The 22372-nt window shown below is 41.1% G+C and overlaps 1 protein-coding gene across 1 annotated transcript in view; it reads right to left on the bottom strand.

The window, feature by feature from the left end:
- Positions 1 to 22372, bottom strand: part of PLXDC2 (plexin domain containing 2) — a 347246-nt gene that overhangs the window by 34767 nt on the left and 290107 nt on the right. The gene's annotated exons all lie outside the window — the stretch shown is intronic.

Genomic DNA, 22372 nt, shown 5'->3' on the forward strand with positions numbered 1-22372 from the left:
TCTACTATGCTAAGCACTGATTTGGTTGGAGTGATTTTTTTGATTGCTTTAGCCCCTTCTCACCATAATCTGTATAATTTTACTTTTCCCAAGCAAGGAAAAAAAGTGTTGTTTGTTTTAGAGATGTCAGCATCTTCTTATTTTAAAACAGCATTCAGCTTTTCAATAAGGCGAGATTTACATTTCTGGTAACCATACTGCTCGCTACAAAGCTGATATACTCTTTATATAGGAATAGTACTTTAGTTTCCCCAAAGACTAATACAGTGTATCAAAGAATATCATGTACAGATTATTGTACTGATAAAATGGAATAGTACATGAGCACAGCGGGGAAAACTATAGAAGCGTATATGAACTAATAAAACATCCATAACCGGATATGAGGCACAGTGATACAAGTTAATATATGCCAAGGTACTAAGCTAATATTCCAGCTAGCATATGACCTGTGATACTAAATACAGACCTTGGTTTCATATATGAAAAGGATCATAAAGGCATTCGCCAGCCACTGAATAAGGTAACATAAATCCTCAATCTTTATACATGCTGCCTGGATTTTACTGGGATCATGCTGTTTTACTATGAGCAATGTAAAATACATTATAGAGTGCAGTGGATAACACACTACACCAGTGGGGACCACTTGCATTTAAAGTGTATCTAAACCCAAGAACAAATATGTAATATAACAGCAGCTTACTAGTCCTTTGATGGTATGTGCTTCTTTCTTTTTCTATTTTCATGATTCCCCTGCCATTTATTTTCACCTTGAGATCTGTCGAGTAACACACTTCCTGCCCTACGGTGACACTCACTGTATTGTATCTATGGGAGAGCTGTGTTGTCAACCTAGGACAAAAAAGGTGGCTACAGGCCACCCCTGGCAGGTAAGACCTCCTAAAAAATAAACACAAGAGCCACGTGTGACAGTCACACTGCCCAGTGATTTTTAGGGGGGTATGACATCATGACAGCCATCCCATCATTATGCATCATTTTATTTATTCCTAGGTGGAGGTTAAATCATAAATGCCATTTTACACAGTAAATGCCAAGATTTCATATAATGAAATTAAAAATAAGCAACAATGACCATGTATTCATCTTTCTATTGTGTGCCATTGCCACAATCTGTCTTAGATGTAGTGTACAACCTTGTGTAGATGAGTAAATGCCGCATCCTTCCAGGTGTATTCAGCTTGCTTCTGACCTCCTTCTAAACTTCTTCTGCTTTCCTGTTGACTTATATAGGGAGAAAAGCAATTCTTACACTTACACAATTCTTAGAGATCAGGGACATTGTGCTACTACCATCTTGAAGCAAGGTAATTTCGGTTTGTTCCACTGTAGTCTTGGGTTGGATGCCACCCAAAGTGGCTACATCTGATGCCCCCCACCTTGGGCGGCTGTAGTCCTGCCTGTATGTGCACCCCATATACAGACTGTGCATGACTGGAGAGGCTCGCTCGCTGTGCTTGCCTGTGCTCACTGTGCCTGCCGAGAAAGCTCGGTAACAGTAAATCTGCATTTTTATCAGGCTTAGCATTACTGATCTATACTGAGGATGGAGTGTTGGGTGTGGACAGCCATCCATTCGTGCTTCTATGGGTACCACCTTAATTAGCCTCATTGGTGGCATGGCCCTGACTGTAGCAACTGGACAATTTGACATATGGCCACAACGTGGATGCTCTTTGGACTGTGTTCTAGGCAGTTTCAACAGCTTTTATAAGTGCAATAAGTGTTTATTATAACTAATAAATGTGTATCTGTTAATCGCACCAGGTTGGTAGGTTCTTTTGCTTTGTAGGATGCTGATTATCCCTGTTGGTGTAAAGAGAACTGCAAGACCTCTGCTTTGCTCAATCGACCAATGCTTTACCCATTTGATTGCTGCAGATTCTACATGGTGTGGACCAGACTGACATTGAGAATTATTTCTCGGTACTGGAATACTTACCCTCTATATACTGAGCACACTGGACACTTGTTTTTTCTTGCTGCACAAACTTGTGTCTTTTGTATCTGCCTAGAGTTCAGCTTTAATGAGTAAAGTTATTTACATCTGACGAGCCAGGTGCTTCCTGCTGATTGCTAGATGACATTACTGGCCATACGCAATGTTTAGAGGTGAGGATGATGCTTGACTCCACTAGGAACTGTTAGGGATTTGAGGCCTCTGTGCCCAAAACTTTGTGCAGACAGTGCTGGATGCCTGTACTGCAATGTTGGGACAGTGCAGAACTTTTAGGGTGCTGACAGGTGTAATTTAAAAAGTCAGTATGCATGATATTTCAGAGTTGGAAAGATGCAGGTGGGTCTATCTCAAAAACTTTAGCAGTGAAGCCACTACACCAGAGTTTACAGGTCTACTGCAGCCATAATGAAGGGAGTCTTATTGTGTAGCGGCAGACTTGGAAAGTCGTTTGAGGTCTCCAACCTGCTGCTAAACTCTTGTAAAATTGTATTCATTGTTAACTGACATTTTTTTATTAGTTTTGAATAGAGTAGGAAAATGTTACTTGTAACTCCTCTCAGGTTATTTGCATGGTTTTTGTGTACCATTGGGGAAATTCCCTTTTACTTCCTGTCCCAAAGATACAACTTGGAATTATTAAAAACCACGCAATAACAGGCAGATTCCCCTTTTAGCGCATTGCGCCCATTAGAACATTTCCCCTTACCTCAAGAGTTCTGAGGTCAACGTAAAAAATTTGCCCTCATTTACTTTCTCAGACGGTCACCAGTACAAATAGAGGGGGGAGTCTCCCCAGTGGGTACTTAGCAATATAAACTGGAAAGAGAGAGACACACTTTACTCTAACCATCTGACAAGATCGCTCATGGATTTATGATTACAACATTTTCTGTTAATTATGACAAGTCTTCTGTTTCCCAGTACTGTCCTCCGTTTAACAACATTATCCAGCAATGTGCACTTGACCTTTGTACTTGTAATAGTACTTTCATTAATCAAGAGCATACCATCTTACTGCCAGAAAAAAAAAATGTAAGTGCAAATAAAAATTGCAGCCTCTGGATACAGAAGAATAAATCCCCCCTGTAAACAACAGAATTATTATTATGGATGTGTACGCCATTTCTTCACTTTGAGGAGCTGGTAACGGGAGTAAAGCTGTCAGTTTGATAAATGCACAAAATTAATTTTAGAAGAGTTTTGGAGATACGGGTCAGGTTCATTGACCAGTTTCTTGTAGGAATTTTCTGCTCTCATATCTCATCAGGACGCTGGGTTGATACTCTTGTGCTTTCTTATGTTAATCAACTTGATTTTGTACATTTTTAGTGTTCCGGACCACAGTGGATTTATCTTCAACCCATAAATCATTTCATCTTCTATAGATCGGTGTGTGAAATTCGGGGAACTCTATAGCTTCAGGCAAAGCTTTAGGTTTATTTCAATGTCCAACTCCAATTTGGATATAGTTATACATCACTCGGCTTTGTTCTAAAGATTACCTGTCACAATAAACTTACTTCAAGTAGATCCAAACCCAATTACTATTAGACTGAAACAAAAGCTATTATGGTAATGTCATTTTACAGTTGTTTTCAATCTTTTTTTAAATCTGCAGCATTCATTAACTAAAAATACCTGGTGATCTGCCATGAAGGTTTTTGGTCAGACACTTCCTGTTATAGAGTGAAAACTGTGTAACGATTATGATCCCCAGTTATTTGCACCCCGGATAATAGGCTGTGCTGACAAACATTGTGCAGGCATGGTTCACGTTTGTCATTATCAGTAAATTGTCCCAGGGAAATAATGTAGAGCTGACACCGGAGCAAGTGCATGTAGACAGAAATGGCTGAAAGAGGCTGGAGGAGATCAGTAGCATGTAAATGCAAAAAGGAATTTAAAAAAGGCAAAAACCCTATTTTATATAGAAGAAAAACAGGCCATTTGACCTAAAGCTTGCGATTGGTAAGGCTTACAGAACTTGTATTCATTACCATGAAAGAGAAGATCCAGCAGCCATTTGACCTTAAGCTTGTGGCTAGTAGGGCTTATAGAACATGTACTCATTGCCACAAAAGAGAAGGTCCAGCAACCATTGACTCAACCATTCACTTACAACTGTAATAAAGTCAGAACATTTACCTTAAGGTTTCCTTCACACCTTTGTTGTGCCCTGCCATGCATTAACACAACAACATTAACATGTGTATGCAACGCGTTACTGTGTGCTTAATGTATTAAGGAAGTCTATTCAATTTAAATGGGCTACCAGTGCACCCCAGCACACTGGAAAACTGGACCTAACCCTTTTTTTAACCAACCGGCATACCACAATGAACAGCAGCTTGTTAGTGTGTGTTGCAGTGTGCTTTAATGCAGATCCTTAGGCTTGGTACGTTAAGTTCCAATCAGAATGAATGGCACTGCAACACATTAATGCATGCATGCTGCAGTGTCAAATTACTGGAACGCTTAGCTGTTGAAGTCTGTCAAGTCTTCTAGTTGATGATAGAGTGGGGAGGGAAAAGAACAACTGTTGGGAATTTTACTGCTATCTGGGGCTATGTTAGAATATATCCTTTGCTGTGCTGACAAATCTGCATCAAGGTCAAAGACAAAAACTAAAATGTGTGAGATTCTACCCTCTGTCTACTCTACTAACCCAAAGTGCAGATGGCAGTGCTTCACCACTGCTCCCTTCTCCTCAGCTTGTTCTGACCTTGTCTTCATTTGCCCACCTGTTGCTGACTTGGCTATTTCCTGACCATGGCTCATCTGTATTGAATTCCCAGTTTGACCTTGGCTTGCCTCTTGACCACAACTCAGCCTTTGCTCTGCCTGTGGTCTGCCTCCTTGGTTGCCAACCACTGTCTGTCTCAGACCATGTGCCAGCTCGCCATGGGTTCCAGTATTCCTGCCAGCTGCTGTCCAGTCAGTTCCTCTTCAGTGACCTTCCTAACAGTCTGCATAGGCACCTTGTAGTTAAGTCTTGTGCCAGAAGTAGCTACTTTTGACTTGACTTTTGGCATCTGTGCCCTATCATTCCTAGTTCTCCACTCCTGGAGTGCTTGGACCAAATGTGTAAGGGAAACCCCCCCTTGTCATCTCGGCGCACCAGGTACATAATACTCATAACCACTTAGGGAAGTTCCTATGAATTATCTTGTGATCAAACTCGCACAGTGGATGATGTGCTAACCATTACTTTAAAGAATACCATTGGTTTGTACATAGCCCTGCGTCACAATAAGGTCATTATTCTTGGTAATATGTGCTGATTTTTATTCCCCATATTCATTTATAGTGATACTAAGTTTAATTATAGTGATACTAAGTTTAATGACATGCTGATCCTGGTGATTCGTTTACCCATGACTTGCTCCTGCATTTGCCTCTGTAGTTCTAGTTTTGGCACAGCTGGGTGACAAACAACTATTGTATGTATATTTAGTGATTTATATGAAGATACAGTATATGTGGAATTATATGAAACAATGTTACTTAAAAATCTCTGTTTAGAGATATACCTCTCATGCTCTCTTAACAAAGCAGGTCGCTCCATACATGCGGATTACATTGAAATACTCACTGCACTAAACTATCGGTACCTGCTATGGAAATGTTCTTGTGTATATAATACCTTGTGCATCTAAGAATGATTCAATTAACTTTTTTTAACTGATGTAGCTGGTCAGTGGCAGGTTGAAGTGAAGCATATAGAGGTGTAAAGGATAGTCTAATGAACTTTGTCAAAGAGCTTTTTCTGACGGAGACTTTTTTTTTTGGATAAAAACTTTATTTTAATTATACAATGAGATGTTTTGCAGTACCTTTCAAAGTGCAACTTTCCAATTTGTAAAGAACCTGCGTATATTTTCGGCACCAAATCTAACCACCAATTTACTATATTTTAGCCTACTTCACTAAAGAAAAGCCTTTTTATTTCTGTCTATGTTGCTGTTGGAGAGTTACCCCCACTTCCTGTCTGGTAAAATATTGTCAGCACAACAGGAAGATTTGGCTATACACACACTATTAAAAAAGTCAAGTTGCGATTGGTTTTATCAATCTTTAATAAACTGGAAATTGAAGTGAATAGGGAGCTTAAGCCTCTTGAGAAGGAGCCCAGTGAACCCCAAAACTCTGAGATGCTCTGAAAAGATTGAAGTTATCTGCAGGTGCCTAGAGGTTCCATCTACTGTTTTTAATGATGATAGTTACTACAGCTGCACTTTTATTGTACTTACTTTCCATGGTATTAAAACAGTTGGCACTTTGGTTATTTAATAACAAAAAAACAAGGACAATTAGAGGACATTGCTTCAAAAATAGATGATTTTAGATTTAAATGCATGATTGAAAAGCCAAAAGTGATTAGAAAAGCATAAATGATTGATGCTATTTCAGAAGAAAACTCTTTGACATAGTGGACATAGCAGCAATGAAGAGAGGGGGAAGCAATCACAGAGGTGACTGACACCAGACAGAATGTTCCTCGTAGTAATTGTTTCCTTTAAAGCAATCAACAAAGGATTGCGTAAGGTTAAAAGTCACACATTTTCAGAGAGCATAGGACCGAGGTGTGCATTTTTATAAAGAATAAACTCCATAAAGTTTACAGTAAATACTTTTTTTTCAACTTATACCAATGTGTAGAGCTGACTTGTTTAAAACAGGAGTTTCTTCTGCAAAATAACTCTTCCAGATGATTAAACCCAAACCTGTCACATTTGTAACAATTGTCTCTACACACTTTTTACTGGAATACATAAAGGATTTGTTTGTGTTCTGCCTTATTTGCCTTCTTTACTCTTCTTCTACATCCAAGGTTTAAATATTTAAAGTGACACAAAACTCAGGAGTTAAATCTTAAAAATCTTAACAATACTGAACTTTATTTGTGTATCACTTGGCTGTAGATCCTCAAATCATCTCTGAATTGGTGCTGACACTGTCCTTCCTTCTGGAGGCTGTCTACTTTTGTTCCTCATGGTCACTGTGTACTATGGGTCCAGCATTAGACATGATTAAATCAGTGGGCCTTTGACCACTGGAGTGCAGGAAAGAAGAGACTGCGGGCACCAGTTTTGGAGCCTACCAGAGATCAGGTAAGTAAAAGTCTTTTACACAATACCCATGAATAAAAATAGAAAGTTATGAAGGTAGCCCCACTGCAAGGGTTGTTTTTTTCTGGAGATAGGCTTTAATATCTGTAATATTTCTCATCTCCTGAAAGTTTAAAAATCATACAGGAAAATATTGCAGCTTATCATAGAACTCCGACACTTTTCCTCATCTACACTGTAATGAGTATCAGGGATAGATGCAATTCAATCAAAAAGGGTGGCAGCGTTCCTATCAAAGGAAATCACATTTGTTATACTCGGTGAGTGATATGGGTTTGTTTAACGATGTTTTGGAATTCCCAAACACAGCCATTAGCTATAATTAAATCAATAACTGTCGGTGAAATTTAGTTAGGAATGGATAAGCCAGCCTCATCAGTGAAATGGCAGTATGGTTTCCTGAATGACAAGAACGCCTTAGAAAATAATTACCAGAAATCTCAGTGAAAGGCAGCTTGTTTAAATACATCTCAGGATAACCTTTTCCCTGAGCTGTACATCTTAGAAACGACTTTGTAAAGTTTAGTCATTTGATATTTATGCTGAAATTCTGAAGATTAAAGAAAAGCCGGATTTTGTCTTATCGGTTCTGAACTTATGCAGCCTCTTCATCTGCAGAATATCTAAAGCCAAAACTTGTTTTTTAGTTTTTGGCTCAAGCCCCTGTTAATTTTTTTTTACCCTTCTGTTTCACATTGGGCACATTTTCCTTCACTTCCTGTCCAGTAGACACAACAGGAAGTGAGAAGAGATCTCTCCAAAGTGAGGGAAATCTCCTCTCTGGCAGTCTTCATTGTTACAAGTGTCCACATTAGAAGATTTCTCCTCCATTCCTTTTCTGCTGTCAAATGTCAGATAGCTGAACTTTTCCCTGTTTTATCTTAAACAAACAACTCTGGTCCTCTAGCTGTTGTGGAACTACAAGTCCCATGAAACATTGCAAGACTGACAGTTACAGGCATGACTCCCAGAGGCAGAAGCATGCTGGGATTTGTAGTTAAAGCACAGCTGGAGGGCCAGTGTTGCCCACACCTGCTTTTGGGTGTATTTTCACTTTCTCAGTCAAATTTGAAAAACTCCCCACTATATGTTTGTTATGTCTTACCATTCACACGGCACAGCGAAAAATAATACATACCTTTTTAGATGTTTCTTTGGAGGAGGCCTTTGTGCAGACTGCAAGCTATTCTGAACACTCTGAGTGAGTGAGTCTGTCCCCAAGACAAAATGGGGGCAGAGTGAGTTCCCTCTCATTAAAGGGTTAGCTCACCTTTAATTATTTTTTTTAAAGTCAATGTACATTACAGCTTACATTAAGATAAAACGCTGCCTTCTGCTTGTACAAATTAGTTTTGCTTTCCTTACTGCTGCTCCTGTGGGCTTTCCCTTCCCGTGGAAGCGCAGCCCCTGCCCTTCACAATTGAGCACCCAGCTTGCTTCGGCTCGCCTAATCATACATGAGCACAGGGCCGACCTCTAATGAGGCAGCTTAATTTCTTTGAGTCATGTGGGGGGTGCTGCCCCCTTTTTGGAGCATCCCAAGTTTCTAACAGCAGGGTGGGTATTTGTGTAAGGGCCATATAAATCTCCCCTCCCAGCTCTTAGCAACCTGGGACGTTCTGGGCGGTGTCCCTACCAGCTCCTGACAACCAGTGATGTCAGTAAGCTGGGCGGGACATCAGCAAGTGCTGGGCGGTGCACTACCAGGATCCTATCAACATACCCCCACACCCTGCCCCCACTAATGTGACCACCAGCACCAACCCCCCGCCTCCTACTTCCTGGAAGGTGACCAACAGCCATTATGCTAATAAAAAATGAATAAATATAAATAAATATAAAAAAATTGAAAACATTAAAATAAAAACATTTCCGGTTTCGCACTGACAATTTTTTTATTTCGGTTTCGTTTCGGTTTTTTAATTTCTATTTCGGTGCACCTCTAATTAATATCACGTGACATATAAAATTGCAACTGCGTTAAATACACTGCTGGCCAAAAAAGAAAGCCACCACCTGGATTTCGGAGCAGTGTTAAGAAATGAGGTTGCTTCAGTTGGTCAGGTCTAGGTTCAGCAACTTTATATCTCCAAAAAATAAATGAGATCAGATGCCTACTTGAATATCCTGAATGACCAGTTTATTAAGACAATGGATTTTTTCTTCCCTGATGGCACGGACATATTCTAAGGTGGCAATGGCAGAAATCATCAGGCTCAGATTGTGAAAGAGTGGTTCAGGGAGCATGAGACATCATTGTCACACATGGATTGGCCACCAGAGAGTCCAGACCTTAATCCCATTGAAAATCTTTGGAATGTGCTGGAGAAGACTTTACACAGAAATCTGACTCTCCCATCATCACTACAAGATCTTGGTGAAAAAGTAATACAACTCTGGACAGAAATAAATGTTGTGACATTGCGTACGTTTTTCCAAAACAATGCCATGGTGAATGTCTGCCATAATCAAAGCTAAAGGCGGGCCAACGAAATATAAGAGTGTGCAACTTTTTTTTGGGCTGGGCAGTGTCTACTTCATGGAGAATTTTAAGTAATCTTCAGGCCTAAAATGTGCATTTTAACGTGTGCAAAAAAAAAAAATGTCTCCAGCAGCAAAAGGGTTAACAAGGTGGCCATTTTTGGTGAGCTGCAGTCCAGTAGGTGGTGGGCTTGTACTTGGAGAATGATGCACATCGGTGGATTTATGGATTATTCAAGATCGCACGCAGAGATTCTGACTTTTGTTTCATGATTTATTTTGTTTGATTCTAAACATTAAATATACACAGTTTGGCTAAGTATGACTTTTTTTCCATTTTAGGAGACACAACAGTTCCCTTTCATCTGACAGTAATGTAATATTTATAAGACACACTCTGCTTGTAAAACTGTGAAGGTGCCTGTGGTTTTATTGTCTCTGTATTAATAAAAAAAAAAATGAAAATCACATTTAATAAGCTCACTTTATATTCCAAAGACTTATATTATTTATAATGGATTTTACAGACAACTCTCCTATTTATACTTTTAACAGGATTATATGTTCTGACATATCCTGCTGTGAACTGTATAAATAAATACAGATATGCATTAACCTGTGATCTATGGGTTAGTGGATTCTGCTATGTTGCTTGTTGCAATGCCAGTTGCAATTTTTTAGGACACACAATGTTTACAAACATTTTTATCACACCAATATGTTTAGGATAAAATACACCAAGTGAATTTTAGTGCACAGAAACAGAATATAATACAAAATTGTTTGGTAAAATATAAAATATGGGGTTGCGTCTGATAAATAGATACCAGACTTGTCAAGCTTTAAATTTGCGTGCACCTGTGAAATGGCAAAAATGGCAAAAAACTACCATACCCAAACTTGCCCATAGGCAATGCTTTGAGTCTTTACCGGTCATCAGTTTAGTGTTAATAGGGATTGATGAGCCTAGAATTATTGCTCTCACTCTGACATTTGCAGTGATATGTAACATGTGTGGCACATTTGTTGTTTTCACATGTAGGCACATTTGACGAGTGTTTGTGTTTGCATGTGCATGTACATGCAACTTTAAGGGCAGGTTCACACCATTTTCCGCTCCGGATCTAGTCAGGAAAATGGTGTGAACCTGCCCGCAGTCCCAGTACATTCCAGACCAGACAAAATAAGGGCTTGTTTACACCATTTTCTGGTCCAGATCTGGTGCAGATCTGCAGACGCGGTGCTATGCGTGCAGCACGTTTTTGACGCGTTCCAGACACGTTCCCGTTCCTTTTTTTAGTGTAGTGGGGCTGACAGCTGTTAACTGCAGTGCGATGCATTTTCATTGCGTATTTGACGCGTTCGTGCACGTTTCTGAGAAAATTAGACATGCAGTATTTTTGCTGTCCGGAATGGAAAGCACTGCGCTGGTGAGAACTGGAGCCCATCAAACACATAGGGATACATTTGGGTGCATTTTTAGTACAGGAGCGAACTGTTCTAGTCCAGACAGAATCCGGACATCGTGTGAACAAGCCCTAAGACATGCAGTATTGTTCTGGTCTGGTCTGGAACGGACTGCACTGGTGTGAACAATTATTTTTTTCTAAAAGGTGGACTTTTCCTTTAATGATTACAGAGTTACATTCATTTGTGTCTTTTATATCTGCCCGGAGCTCAGCTTTAAAGGAGAACTATGGGGTTAAGGCTTTTCCCCATAGTCCTCCTTAGGGTAACGGGAGGACACAAACTAGTGTCCTCCCGTCACCCTAGGCTCAGTATACCGCGAGCTGTTGCTCGCGGTATACTGAGATGCCGCAGCTGAAGCGGATCCCGACAATTATGCCGGGATCCACCCAGCTGCGTGACTGACAGCTGGCTCTGCCTTTCCAGAGGCAGAGCCAGCTGTACCCGCCCCCTCCCCCGTCCGTTCTGCCAGTCAGCGCTGGCGGATCGGAGCGGGGAGGGGGGAATCCAGCCCCTCCCCTGTCACGGCAGAGAGCCGTGACAGGATCGAGAGGTGAGCGAACGCCGGTATGTGTTCGCTCACCTCCCGATCTACTGAGCCGACCTGTGACAGTCTCATTGTCACAGGTCGGCTAGAACTATGAGGTGAGTGAAAAGCACTCACCTCATAGTTCCCCTTTAATGCTATATTAAGAGTCTTGCTGGTATGGATAAGAGAAGGGTTGAAATACCTTTCCTGAAGAAAGTGCTATTAAATGGTTCCCAAGCGATAGTTCATTTTCCTCTCTTTGCTCCTTTCTTGTCCTGGTTGGATGCAAATACAAATGACTCTTTGCCATCCTGAGTCCCCCTGCCAGCCAATCAGTAAATAAATCATTAATCACTGGTGCCGCGGTAAATGAATCGGCACACCTGATCTTCCACAAAATTGTACTTTGCTTCTGTAGTCAGCGGAACTTCCAGAACTCTGAAGTCATTCGAGACACATTAGTCCGGCTCGATCTGCCTGAACAGATTTAGTTGCTGTTATTCTTGCCATCTACACAGCAAAAGCAACATGGCTGCAGATTAATGGAGAGGCTAAATGAATGCCGGGAGCGGTGAGTCAGTCCATTGTTTCCGCGCCCCGGGCTCATTATTTCTGTTACTCTCTTGGATTTATTGGGACATAAAATCTACTACCAACTTCATGCTCTGAGCTTTCCCTTCCGTCTCTTTTTTTTTTCTGGCTTTGTAAAATGCCAGTGACAACTTTTTTTTTCCAACCTGAATAAAACCTTAAAGCTAAACTCCATGCAGATATAAAAGAAACAAATTAATACAGCTCACTATTCAATAATGCAGCATTAAATATATTTCTTTTAAATGTACCTGAATTTTACTTGGTATTAGTCTTTTGTAATCCCCTATACAGCAGAGCTGAGACTGAGAAAGAGAGAAGTAGCACAAGGATCCAATCAGTTGTGTAGTTGTGCTCATGTGCTAGCAAGGGATATGCCGATAGGAGGAGAGGGCAGACTGACAGGAAGATGAGCTCATTAATCTGATGCTTTGCTTTGCAGAGCCCAGTCACAGGCGGGGTGAAGGACAAAAGCCGGCCTCCTGCCCTGCCAGACAGGGCAGTGCTGTGTGGCAGGGTTGTATTATTATTAGAACTGATGAACAGAAATATAAATGCTTTCACAGATAAAACAGATCTCATATAAGCTTGGCACAAAGAGACAGCACTACATGAGGTCACTATTCAAACCTGCATTTAGGGCTGTTTGAAAATTCTAGTGGCAGCAATCTGTGGACTCCTGCAGCTTAAATGACAGCTGTGTGTGAATAGCTGCTGCTGCTGCTGCTGCTGCTGCTGCTGCTGCTCAGCCTATGCAAACCAATGGCCGGCCTATGGTGGCTGCAACTGTTCACGACTGTTCGAATGTGTCCGAAACAGCTGATCACATGAGGTTAGGGATGGTTTTTATATCTGAACACAAAATACAAATGTAATATATTACATCTCACCAGTTCTTAGATGTGGTGGCTGTATTCATTTTCTTTTTACAGATTTTCTTTCCTTTATTTTCACCTGGTGATGTTGCCAATAACACAGTTTCTGATGCTCATTTCTCTATTGTATCTATGGAAGAAACCATGATTGTTCCTCATGCTGGACTTCAATTATGTCTGCCTTTGTTAATCTCCATTGTACGGAAGAGTCCTGGGGCCATGCTAAAAAAAGAATATGAAACAAAAATCTGACTTTTAAAGTCAGGATGATATGTTTGAAAGTCAATTCTGAGCTTGGAAGTCAAAATTCTTTGTTTAAAATTCAGAGTTTGAAAGTCAGAATTCTGAGATTGAAAGTCAGAATTCTGCGTTTAAAAATCAGAATTCTTGGTTTACAATTCTGACTTTCAATCTCTGAATTCTGACTTTCAAACTCAAAATTCTGACTTTTAAACACAGAATTCTGACTTTAAAAGTCAGAATTTTTTTAGCATGGCCCTAGGGCTCTTCTGTACAATTACAGTGTGGATTCATGGGACTAGTATACAAAAGAAAGCCAATTCTGTTTTTGCTGTCTTTCCAACTGACATAAAGTGACATGGACTTTGCATTTCTTGTAGGACTTGTTAGCCTGGACAAGTAACCTAATGCAGCCTTAATTTCTAAAGACAGGTAAGCTGAAACATTTTAATCATTTTTGTCTTTGGGTTCATATATGGTTCAATATTCCACAGAAAGAAAGCTTGAGAGAGAATATGATGCTATCAGTTGAACCAAATTCTCTTTCTTTCTTTCTTTCTTTCTTTCTTTCTTTCTTTCTCTCTTTATTTCTTCATTGCATACAATGACCACGTCATTCTAATATACAGCAGAACTTAGATTAGGAGAGGGAGGAGCAGCACACAGCAACACAGCTGCATGCAAATGAGATGACAGGGAACAAGCTGGCAGGAGGAGGGGAGAGTGAGCAGAGGGACGACCTCACTGGTGTAACAGTAGAAAGGCATCATGGCACACTCACAAACCAGCATGTAAAACAACTTGTCTCACCACTAAGGACAATGACAGAGGTTTGGATACACGTCTTCTGCAAAGGATGTGTAAGCCGCACTGCCGCGCCAAGGCACCTCTTATAGTGCGGTCCTAACTCTAAACTATGAGAGTCTCCTTTCTACTGTTCTACTGTTCAAAGCCCATTTCGTGTGCACCTTACTGTATAACTGGTAACAAATTGTTGAGTGCGTTTGTCGTTTGTTTTGCTTTACCGATTTGGTGCAGCGACGCATGGGGTTTCTCAGCTGCCAATGGGATGTGCGGGATCCCTTGTGTGTTTCTGTACCTTTAAGGAGGTGGGGCGTCCTCCTGACAGGCCTGCACCCAATTTGATATCTTCTGCCCCCATGTGCTCCAAGATGGAGACTCTCATAGTTTAGAGTTAGGACCGCACTATAAGAGGTGCCTTGGCGCGGCAGTGCGGCTTACACATCCTTTGCAGAAGACGTGTATCCAAACCTCTGTCATTGTCCTTAGTGGTGAGACAAGTTGTTTTACATGCTGATTTGTGAGTGTGCCATGATGCCTTTCTACTGTTCTACTGTTCAAAGCCCATTTCGTGTGCACCTTACTGTATAACTGGTAACAAATTGTTGAGTGCGTTTGTCGTTTGTTTTGCTTGACCTCACTGGTGTGCCGCTTCTCCTTTCGCTGTGCAAATAGTAGGTGGTGTTTCCGCAATGTATTTCTTAATTATCATCCACCTGGCTTTGCTGGGAGGCAGAGCTGTGTAAATCTCTAGATGGACAGGAATGCAAATAATTTGCCATTTGAAATTCAGCTTGAGGCCACATTTACACTTGAGCATGAGTGTTTTCAGGCGATTTTGAAGTGCTTTTCTGCACGTTTTTGCACATGCGAACATGCAGTTTTGTGTGCTTTGACGTTTCAGTTTTTTTTTAGCAATGGTAAGTGGTATCATCTGTGTCATCGAGGTTCCTGTGGGCCCTCACAAGTCTCCACATCCAGCATGGACACTGCTGAATCCTTTTAGGCCCCAGGCCTGAGGTTGCTAGGAGGAGGAGGCTGGTTGCTAGGCACATAATGCGCAAAAAAGTACAAAAATGCTTGTGCCGCACATTTTCAAGTGCTTTTGTTGAAGTCTATGGGACCAAAAACACATGATTCTGCCCCCCCCCCCAAAAAAGATAACAAAGTTATGTACATTTTCGCACTTAGTGTCTTCCTTTTCAACATCTTCATGTTGAGCGTTGCTGCCAAGCCTGCTCTGGGCCCACAAGGCCCCACAAGGGGCGGTGGGACATTCAGGAGTAGGACAGAAACCTACAAGGGGATGGGAGGGTCTTCAAAAAAAGGAGCTCAAGTGTGAACAGGGAGCTGAAGGCTATGTCATCTTAAAGTGGAACTACACCCTGCTATCCCTTACAGCCTTATGTTCGAAAACCCGCCGAGCATCGTACGATGTTCGGCGGGTTTGTGGCATGTCCGGACGATAACAGCCGTACGGGCCGGTGTGTCTTTCTTTCTTTCTTTATTTCTTCCTTCCTTTACTCTTCTCTTCTCAACACTGCACTCCACTGCCCTCCACCTCTCCTCCCCTAACACTTTCCTCACTCTGCTTTCCACACCCTCTCCTCTCCTTTCTCCCCTCCTTGAGCATTATTTCTCTCTCTTTCTCATTATTTCTCTTTCTTTCCAAAGAAATCTTTTTAGACAGAATTTCAAATCAGGCAACAAGTACATCACCATTAAACGTGCTAAGACATATCAAAAAAGCTATTCAGCTTAAAACTGCAGTTCTGTTGAATACATTACGGCCATATTTCAAAGAAATACTCTTTGTGTGGCATAAGATTGATGGCTCAATCTGCTTTTGTTGATTACAACCCCAGCAGATATATTTTATGCATTTGGTGTGGAACATACGTTGCTGTGAGTGTCTATATTATAAAGTGTGCTAGAAGTCTTACAGGTAACTAGATAAAAAAGGCACACAGCAACTTATCAATATTTTAAAAAAGTATAAAAAAAATCCTGTAGCACAAACAACCAACCCTTGAAGAGACATGACACCTGACCCTAGCATTTCCAAAATTTCATTGCAACCTATGTCTGGTTTTCTGCCATGGATCAGGAGCCTGCATTGGTGATTAATTTAGATAAATGAGTGCAGCATTACCAATGCCTTTTACAACATTACAGCCTAAAAAACACATCACAATGTGCCTGCGCACAACTTTTTCCACCAAACCTTCTTCTGTGCGCCCAGGAAACTCTTGATCCCAAGGAAAGACCTGCCACCATGAACTCCACCTTGTCCGACTACACAGAACACTACATCCACATGGCCTGCTATCATAAAAGCCTTAGATGTTTTATGCCACCTTCATTACTATGAAGAGAAGAAACTTCTTCAAAACAATCAGATTCATACCTCACATCGACTTCCATGGACTCACCATTTATCTAGATATGGCCAGAAAAACACTTGCTCATTGCAGAGGCTTAAAACCAGTTCTAGACCTTCTTTGATACCTATCACAGGGGTTACCCCTTCTCTCTCTCTACACACAACACATTGCACGATGCTAAGGAACTCAAGGACCTGTGTCTGGCACTGGATAGACAAGTCTCAAAGCTTAAAGGATGGTCTGACATCTGGACCTGTTGGACTTCTCTGTTCAATAGACATGGCAAGATGTCATCTGAAAGATCGCTTGATCTGAAGTCAGCAACAAGATGGAGACCGCCATGATCCTAATCATTGCATTACACAGAGTTTGAGCCCTGCCTGCAGCATCTATGGTGACCATGACTCATTTGCCTGGCCAACCCTGCTATTTTCCTTTACGTCCTCTGTGATGGTTACATTCTCAGATCCACCCCTGTGCAAAGATTTTCCTGCTCATGGGACAACAGTTAAAATACCTGCAGTCTGCGAGTGATCATTCATTAGGTAGGTTAACTGAGCAGTTAACCCTTTACACACAGTATCCATCACCATCTGCTGTTACATTTCTGACTTTTTAAAAAGAACCTTCTGTATCACTCACTGCAATGCTCATACAGGAACGTACCAGAGTTTACAATATGGAAGGTTTCTTCAAAGATGCAAAAAAAGCAAAAAACCTATTTAAATTTCTGATTAGAGCATTTATAGATTCATCTTAATGATTTTTTTATTTCACTATAATGAAAGAAAAGAAAAATGATGCAAGAAAATATATTTTTTGGCCCATTGAAAAGGCATTTTCACAATTAACACAACCAATTAAAGGGTCTAATAGGTGTGCCATAAGAGTGTTGAAGTGTTTTATTCGGGAGAAACTTCTTTAATTCCAGTTATTCTAACTATATCGTTATTTCCATCTGACAAGGTTTCAGAACACCCAACATATTGAACAGAATGAAATTATGATTTGATAGAGAGCAAATAAGAATTAAATTGGACACTCCTATTTGTCAAAGCTACAAGCTAATGATGATATAAAATGTATGCAAAGATTCTAGCCTCGTGTCTTAAACCACTCCTCTCTCCCTCTTCTATCCATCTGAATCAAGTTGGCTTTGTTCAAGGGAGAGAAGCTTATGATAATTCTCTACAAAGAACACTAATTACAAATGATGGCCAATTACATAAAAAAAATTTAGGATTGGAAGTTGGTTTAACTTGCCAGACACATGCTGTGTATATGGACGGCATTGGAGTTCACAGCAATGTGGTTTTCATCTCCTTTTTAGCCAATTAAAAATGCCAATTGAAGACAAAGCACATCAATGACTGACAGAAAAATGGTGAAAAGTGGAAGGAAAATGGGCAGCAGAGGACCCAAGCATTACAATCATAACCATGCTTTGGACAAAAATGAATGTCCTGTCTTATATATTATATATATGTTAATAGTAAAAAGATCAGGTCTGAGCATGTATGTCCCTTACAAGATAACTCAGAGTTGGTAACTGGGGACCAAGAGAAGGCAAAACTATTACTTTCCTCAGCTCTGTATACAATAAGGAACAAGGTGGAACTCAAGTCCACAATGGGGATGGTAGTGCCAAAGCCTCTAATAAACCACAACGGCTCACAATTGATACGGTCTAGAAACAGACAAAATTAAGGTGAACAAAGCACCTGGACTGGATGGCTTACACACACGAGTCCTCAAAGAATTGAGTTGTATAATTTCTAAGCCATTGTATCTAAATTTTAGAGACTCTCCAATGACTGGCTGGGTACCAATGGATTGGCACAAGGCCAATGTGGTGCCTATATTTAAAAGGGAATCAAAGTCTTTATCAAGTAATTACAGGCCTGTAAGCTTAACTTCAATAGTTGAGAAGATACTTGAAAGTTTGATCAACTGATTACATGCACTTGTTTTTGCTTGAAAATAATATCATAAGCAACAGTCGGCATGGAATCACAAAAGACAAAAGTTGTCAAACAAATCTACTTTCTTTTTATGAGAAAGTAAGCAATAATTTAGGCACAGGAATGGCTGTGGATATATTATACTTGGACTTTGCAAAAGCGTTTGATACAGTTCCACACATGCGGCTAATGTATAAGTTAAGGTCCGTAGGTATAACGCATTCAGTCTGTAGTTGGAGAAAAAACTGATTTAAAGGCTGTATTCAGAGAGTACTGATCAATGATTCATGCTCTGAATGGTCTGAGGTTGTAAATTGTGTCCCCCAAGGTTCAGTGGCTCCCTCTCTCTGCCACATTTACCCGGCTGTCATCGGGCGGCCGCTCGGTCCTCCGAGGCCACTGCGAGCAGCCCTCTACAGTGCCTGATTGGAGGGCGCGTCTGCCTGATCCAGCCAGCCAGCCCGGATCGCATAGCAGCTTGTATTTAGAATGAAACATGGTTGCAGTTAACTGTATCATTTATTACAAAGCCTAGATACAGATATACAAGCATTTGTTCAAAACGTGTTGGTATCTTGATGATGTTTGCAGCCGATAGGCCAGAATGTTGAACCTATACTATAATACATTGATTCAGTCTTCTTTCTTTTGTTTTAATAAAGGCATTAATGGTCTCCCTGCTGCTTTGGAAGCGTCCCTGCCCACTGGGCCATTTCGTAATGTCGGCTTATCTCGGGCTGCTCGAACACACAAACTGCGCAAGTTGCGGACACCAAGCAAATGTCGGGAGTGTAACAGTTATGTGTACTTCCAGGGAGCAGAGTGTGAAGAGGTGAGCTCAGGAATAACACATATATAATAATATGAATAACACATAAAAGATATATATTAGGAGGGGAATAGCTGTGAGACCATATGCTAAGTGCAGAAAAGTTTGTATTTCTCATTATACAGGTGCAGTTGATGATGACCATGCTAGCCATGGCAGACGTTAAGCTAAGCCCATCTTTGTAAACTTATTTCTTTTGAAGGATGACTCATAAGATGTGCTTATAGGACAGATTTATTTTGCCATGTGCTCTTCATTTTCATGTCACTCTTTATTCCCTTAGTGCTCCCTTGCCTGTCACAAGAAATGTCTGGAAACTCTGGCTATCCAGTGTGGTCACAAGAAATTGCAGGGTCGGCTGCTTTTGTTTGGCAGGAACTTCTCGGAGGCAGCACAAAGGTCTCCAGATGGAGTGCCTTTCCTCATCCACAAGTGTGTCTCTGAGATTGAAGCCCGCGATAACTCTGGTTACGCCACTGGTGTTCAGGCAGATCATAGACTCCACAATAGCATGCAATGTCAAGATGCAGTTTCTAAAGCAAGTAAAATACTTTATTATTATTATTAGGGGTCTAGACTCCAGAGATAGAGACATAATCCTGCCACAAAGCATTAGTAAGACCTCATCTAGAATATGCAGTTCAGTTTTGGCCACCAGTTAACAAAATGGATGTTATGGAATTGGAGAAAGTGCAGAGAAGGGCAACTAAACTGATGAGAGACATGGAGGAGCTCAGCTATGAGGAAAGATTAGCTGACCTGAATTTGTTCTCTCTGGAGAAGAGGCGATGAAGGGGGGACATGCTCACCATGTATAAATACATAAATGGTTCATATAGTGAGCTTGGCACCAAATTATTCAAAGGACAAAGGGGCACTCTTTGCATCTGGAGGAAAAGAGGTTTACCTTTGCATAGGGAAAGGCTTGGTCACAGTTAGAGCTGTTAAAATATGGAATAGACTCCCCTAGGAGCTAGTTCCCTGTTGATTCAGGGAATATCTGAACCATATAGAATCAGGAAGGATTTTTTCCCCTTGTTGAAGCAAATTGAAACAATGCCTTATAGGGTTTGTTTGCCTTCCTCTGGATCAACAGTGGGTAACTGTGGGCATAGCGTTCTGTTTTAGGTTATTTTTTTATCCTCTCTCTATAGCCTTGTTTCTCAACTGGTGGGTCGTGACCCAAAAGTGGGTCGCAATCCCATGTTCAGTAGGTCGCTGCATGCCTTCCACTTTTCTAGGTGAGAGGTTCCTGCGTCTCCCCATAGCGCAGCACTGTCAGTTCTTGCGCCATGCTTTGATTGAAAATATGCTGCCCAGCTCTGAGTGTCAGCTTGAGATGGGATGGGGCTATGGCCGTGAGGGGGCTCCATCCATACATGCGTTGCTTACAGCTCCCTCACCTGTCCTATCAAGGTGCCATGGTGACATCACGTTCTGGCTCCCGTCACCTCTACAGGGCGCGCAAGGGAACTGTACAAGCAATGCACATATGGATGGAGCTCTGTCACTGCACAGCAGCCCACACTGGACTCCAGGCTGAGGATCCGCTCCAGTTCTCGGAAGGTAGGGAGACTGGATGGACCTTAAAAAAACCTTTTTGGAGTGTATATGTGTGTCAGAATATCTGTGAGTGTGTGAGATTGTGTCAGTGTTTTTGAGGGCCCGTTCAATTAAAGCACTATACCCCGCAATCGCACCTACCGCGCATTCTGGTGTGGGAGGTGTGCTGCGATACCATTCATTTGAATGGTAACCCAAACGCACTTCACACCCACAGTTTGTATGCCTGCACCGGAAACCCATGCTACCCTAATGCCGTGCATTCCAGTGCAGCGAGACTTGGGTCGCGACTTAATGACCAAGGACAAATGTGGGTCCTGAGGTCACACAGGTTGAGAACCGCTGCTCTATAGGTTGAACTCGATGAACTTCTGTTTATTTTCAACCTGACTAACTATGTAACTATGTCTTGCTTTATTCTAAAATGCACAAACTAATGCATTGCATTTATAAAGTTAATAAAGCTGCACTAAGTAATCAAAATTAATAAAACATATCCTCCATTTAAAACAATAACATTTCTAATGATGGCAGATGGTGTTGTGCTGCATTAACCTTAAAAACATGTGCCTATTATTAAAATTGCATGCCCCTACAGCACATAATTGCATTATGATATTGTCCCAGCATTGCTAAACTACCTCATCTGGAAACTTTTTATTGACTTTGCTTAGTCTTTTAACCATTAGGACTCAACTACACATGAGACTATTAAAGACTTAAATTGACCCTGTCAAGTAAAAAGAAATCCTGAAGGAAAGTCCTTTAGATAGAATAGCAATAGAAGAGCTCTTATACTGACTCTTTGATGGCCCGTGTCTTCTACCTGCCCTCTGTTTAAGTACTGCAGCCTCCATTAGACTCTTTGGCATTTGACTTTCTGGGATTGTCACCTGCAGCGCACTGTGGTTCTATATGCTGACTCCTACATCACTACAGTGCCTATTGTTTGAAGAAAGGAGCCACAGAGCATGGCAAAGGGACACATACACAGTCCTAGAAGTGTTCAATGCTGGAGAGACTGTTAAAAGCTGCAAACAGAGGACAGATAGCAGGCACATGCCAACAGAGAGGTGGGTATAATAGTTCTTATATTACAGACGTTCTTTTGTGATTTTTTTTATCTATAAAGTGGCCCAGCTGTCTGTGTTCATTTTGGAGACTTGGTGACGACAATGTCACTAAGACAGGAAGTGAGAGGAATCTTCCCAATGGTGTCACAGAGAAAAGTAAAACTTAACATAGGTTAAATCTTTCCCACTCTGTCCATAACTAAAAAAATAGTTTTGGCTGAAGATATACTTTGATGTGAAATTATACCCCAACATATTCATTTAATTTTGGCTTAGAGCATTTGTGGGGGGTTTATTTTAATTTATCCGGGTCCTCATTTGAGAGATTATCCCATAACATCCTGTCAGGACAGGAAGTGGGGAGAACTCTTTCAACGTTGGGCATAATTTAACCTGGAAGACTGAGGACATCAAGTGACTGCAAGAAGGAATTAGCGCAGGTGGAGGTAGTGGTGGGGTGGTTTC

Source organism: Nanorana parkeri, unplaced genomic scaffold (genome assembly GCF_000935625.1).
Source record: "Nanorana parkeri isolate BGI_ZX_2015 unplaced genomic scaffold, ASM93562v1 scaffold23, whole genome shotgun sequence".
NCBI lineage: Eukaryota > Metazoa > Chordata > Amphibia > Anura > Dicroglossidae > Nanorana > Nanorana parkeri.